A 4965-nucleotide genomic window follows, 5' to 3' on the forward strand; every position below is an offset into this window, starting at 1 on the left:
TCGCAGTAAAGTATGTTCATCTTTCGAAGCAATTTACGTACGCCATCAGCAATTCACAGTTTTTCTAAATATTTCTATTGTCGCTTCAATACAAAATTTAGCGAATTAGCGATTAGCGTTTCGAAGGCCAAAATTTTAGCGACGCTAACAGTTTCGCTAACCAGCTCAAAAATAAGCGAAATCGCTAAATCGCTAACTGAATTTTAGCGTCGCTAATTAGCGAATTAGCGAATTAGCGGAATGGTGCCCACCACTGCAAATACATGTTGTTTGCGCAAAAAAATACTGCAGGCTAATACTAATATCGCCAAATATATACGATATTCTTTCGAGTGCTGTTGAATATATTTCAAAAAATTGATTTCCAGGGGAGGCTGAAAATAAAAATACGTACAGTCGCTGAGCAAACACCTTGACTCTGTCTGCAGGCTCTGTATATTTTGTAACAAAAAATATAATTACAGTGTTTAGTCCCACGTCACCATTTCATGCAACCCTAGGGCTGTAAACCTTGTAGTATTTGTTTATCAGCTCTTTGAGAACAGTGAATTTAAATTACTGGGAGTTTAACTTCCAAAATTTAGTTAACCTAAAAAAATCCACAAATCCTTCATTTTGTGTGCGATGATTCGATGATATTCTAAAATGGAGCTCAAAAAGCATCTAAATCTTGCTCGCGTGTTAAGAAAGTCCTAGCTACTGTTACGCAATACCTAGTAGAAGAAAGTGGCCAAATCAACCGTCATCCCTGTATCAAAAGTGTTTAGGGAACGTTGGTATATCACTAGAGAGCTTACATCGGGGACGGTGCCAGAAGCCCCTTCATGTCAACATACCGTCAACAATCGTGCATCGAGCTAAAAACAGCCGAATTGTCAACTTCTTAAAAGGAAAAAGGCTCTAAATTGCGATGATTAATAAAACAAAACTGTCAAAACACGATACCGGAGGATGTACACGACGATGCTGACGAAGTTCGATTGTGTGGTGATAGACGACTGAAGCTAAGTGGAACCTGAAGCTAACCTAAAAAACTGTTTGAAGTGAGAAGTAGGTAATCAAAGACAAATTGGATTTCCGCGGCGTACGAAGTGAACGATGTTAATGTTAAATGATAGGTCCGGCAATTCGGATTCGATTAATCGCAACTTTAACTGAATACTTTTTATTTAATGTTATTCTTCCCGAAAAATAATCAACACGCGTTATTGTCTGGCCCCGTTTTGATCGTTCTTTTTTTACTGAAGTTTAAATGACGTAGCTTCAGTGCCTTTAATTCAAATTAAGATACGCCAAATATTAGAATAATTTTAAATTCCATTTTTGAGCAGTATTCCATAAAACCTCGTATTGTTCTATTATCCACTCTAAAATACCAATACGCGAACGATCAGTGTTGTCTAATCTGTGTGTGGCATTTGAGATCTCGCTTCATCCTAGAAAAATAATACATAGAAATAATTTTCGAAGAGTAATTTAATTATCCATCTGTGGACACTTTGTGTTGTTTAGTCACAGCCATCGCTCGAAATCTTTTCATACCATCCTCTCTGTTCATCCTTTTAGCTAGACCAAAGCCATTTCCAATCTGGTTGTTTGTTGGGTTTGAGCTTCAATTAAGATCAAGTTATTTCGGTTTGTTGGGAACAAATGCAAATGATTGTATTTTACTCACCCTACTTTTGCAGTGGAGGACAAAGTGAAATAGTCAAACTCAAACATTCACCTGGATTCATCTGCTAACGAACACTCATACTCGTTTGTACTACTCATAGTACGGTCGTAACTAGACTAAGAAAAAGTAAATAGAAAATTCTGCTGTTCAACATCAACACACACTCACAAAAAATCCACAGCCTGAGATTACATTTTTCTCCGGATAACCCGGTGCGGATATGCGAATTGTTAATTTGCAACTTGTGCATATCTCACTGAGCCAGGCAGCATCGCTAGAGCAAGTTTGCTGATTCCAAAATAGCTTCAATAGATTAAAAATAATTAACACAAGAATGCGCCACGTTATTTACGCAAAACGAACAACGTGCATCTAGCGGGAAACTTCCCCGGCAACTAAGAGCTGCACTGCAACACATGCACAGTTATTCTCCATAAATTTCACAACCCCGGTAAAGAAAGCGCTTCACGCTCGTACGTGTACAATACAGCCGTGGAAAATTATTTATGAAGCTGAAAAGTGCAAATCATGGAAGCATTTTTCTTAGCGGCGCACAATACACATTAAGAGTGCATAAAAAGTAAACCTCCCTTAGAACGGCCCATCGAGTTCTTATAGCGATGATAATAAAAAGTATACTCTTATTAAAATTAGCCAAGTTTTACTTACGAGATCGTCTCATCTGGTAGAATTTAAATAAATTCATTATAGTTGGCCACCCTTCAGACGTATTATTTCGCTGGAAAGGCAGTGGACCTCGCATGATTTACGACGAAAGTTGTAGCTTCTTGCCCCAATCGAATCAAAATTCCACCCACGTTCGGCAGAACTCACTTAAATTGAATTCCTAACATTTGGAAATAAAATTATCATGCTGAAAATTGCCGCATATAATTATTCAATTCTGGCCATTAGGCTGGCGAGTGCAATTTGTGCGGACAATCGAAAGCCATTTTGCGGTGCGCCTCCGGAAAAAACCCGCTTCAATCAGTCAATATATCAAACGAATAATTGCTCGGCGATGTTCTAGTGTGATAGTTAACTTTTCTGTCGTACCATTATTGATACCTGAAGCGAAAAATTAAACAGGGCGGAAAATGAACATGATATTACCATTGAGCAAAATGTATACATAGTGAGAGAGTTGTACGTAGGTGTGTTTGTAAACTACTGAAAGACCTAAAATCGTCGCAATATTGGTTCGGTTGAATACGCAGTGCTCGCATTGAAAGGCACGAAAAAAATTAGTGACATAAAGGCATGAATAAATTGACATCCATCGATTGAACACGACAACGCTTTGTAAAGCATAATGTGGGGAGAGAAAAAAACTAGCATTAATTTTAAGCGGATACGAAGACGTGAAACTGTTGACTGAATTGATATGCATTGAATGGAATGATGCAATCCATCTTTCATTGATGTGTTTCGCAATGGTTTCAATCCCTGTTTTGATTTAATAGTCTAAATTTTATAATGATCAGCAATACCACATTGGTATGCATAATGTTACCATAATTGTATGATTGTGTTGACATGAAAAAGCGTTTATAAATCATTTGACTGAAAAACTAATCGTCCGAACCAAATGCATGATTATTATGCACACACCTACACAGTAAAAAAAATTTACATTACTTTAAATGCACATAAATGGAGCATTGGAAACCACGTAATATTCCGTGTGGCATTATATTCACATGCAAAGTAAATGAATATATTGTGAATTTGCATGCATATTTATATTCGAAGCTTTAAGTTTATATCAATTAACGTACAAATTTACATGTCTTAAAACGATTCTGTATTGTACATTATTTACGGTGTGGAATTGTATATGTTTTTCACTTTATGTGCTAGAAATCGTTATGTGCTTTCATTTGTATTAGTTGTAAATTTCATTTTTTGGTACTGTGTAGATTGCCATTTATTTTAATATTCTAATTAGAATATTTATACACAACTGGAACATTTACGATAGAAAACATTTGATCTACATCAGATATGTAACCTTCAGGGCCGGATTTGGACGCTGGGGGGGCCCGGGGCAAATTTGTTCGTGAGGCCCTCTTTTCTCAAAACATTTAGAGGTTTCGTTTTGGAAGGTGACGAGCAAAAAAAAAAGAAAAAAGGATAATATAGAATATCAATATTTGCTCTCCAGACATGGTCTTGATTCCCAATTTAACGATTTTCAGGGACTTCCAAAAACTGAAAGTCACCATATTGAATTTAAAAATGGCGCCGACCAATTTTTTTTTGGCTTTGCCACAATATTGCAAAGATTGTGAATTTTTTCCATAGTTTTTCCAATGAGTTTTTTTAAATGGCTCCCTAAACAAATCTGAAGTCGTTATCTTGGTTTTAGAAATGACCGTCCAGACATGACCAATGGTGTCAAAATACAGGCGAAATTCGATAAATTATATCTAATCTTCAGCAATATGGCTTCAAATACCTCATTTTGTTGTCTTTTATCTACGTATAGTTTATTTTGTAAATAGAATCCATGACTGTATAGTCAGGTTTTTTTTTCACGCGGGTTTTTTTTAAATTGTTTATAGATGTTTCAATACCAATTTCGAAGCTATTTGTTACATAATAACAATGTGTACCTTATATCGAGGTAAAATGTACCTTATATCGAGTGACGATATATCGAATGTACTTTATAACGAGGGTCCCTTATATCGAAGTTTGCCTGTATACATATTATTCGGTTTTGCTTTTTTAACATTGTTGGCACAATCATCATCAAGCTCTTATAGAAATTTTTTCCGCATCTCCCAACATTAATGGTTGCAAGATAAAGACTAGCTTTCTTCGGCAACGTTGTTTAAAATAAGTGGACCTACAACTTCTTTGAGATAAAAAGAACTGTATCTTTTTCTGCAAAAAAAGTTAGTTTCACTATTTTTGATCGGTTCACCCTAATTTTTATTTTCTAAAAAGCAAAGCCTTTCTAAACACATTTTTTTTTTAATATACTACAAACCTAACGACAAAATTAATATGCTATACCTTTGTAAGGAAAAGTCCTGATATGTGACATGTGGTCTTAAACAAAAACGTGCCCAAATGCTTCTTCTGAACAACGATTTCTTGTAAAATGTAACTAACAAAAGGTAAGTACAAAAAATTAACTTCTAAGCATGCTTGTCATTCTCCTCAGTATGTGGAAGGAGAGGAGAAAAAATTCACCGCGCACTTTCCTTCCAGTATGTGTCTGTGTGTAGCAAATGCTTCCACTACACTGCTTCTTTCTTTACTCCAAAGTGTCTCAACCAGCT

The 4965-nt window shown here is 35.9% G+C and overlaps 1 long non-coding RNA gene across 2 annotated transcripts; it reads right to left on the reverse strand.

Moving 5' to 3' along the window:
• Positions 1-519: 519 nt before the first annotated feature.
• On the reverse strand, positions 520-2058 carry LOC129727970 (uncharacterized). 2 transcript variants are annotated; one of them, XR_008728606.1, is made up of 4 exons: positions 1844-2058; positions 1676-1786; positions 714-1610; positions 520-640 (listed from the first exon to the last, which is right to left on the reverse strand). It is a non-coding gene; the product is annotated as an uncharacterized LOC129727970 (long non-coding RNA). The 2 variants fall into 2 exon arrangements; XR_008728605.1 differs by having other exon boundaries at positions 1676-1791.
• Positions 2059-4965: the final 2907 nt, after the last annotated feature.

The sequence above is a fragment of the Wyeomyia smithii genome, chromosome 3 (assembly GCF_029784165.1).
Source record: "Wyeomyia smithii strain HCP4-BCI-WySm-NY-G18 chromosome 3, ASM2978416v1, whole genome shotgun sequence".
In the NCBI taxonomy this organism is placed as follows: domain Eukaryota; kingdom Metazoa; phylum Arthropoda; class Insecta; order Diptera; family Culicidae; genus Wyeomyia; species Wyeomyia smithii.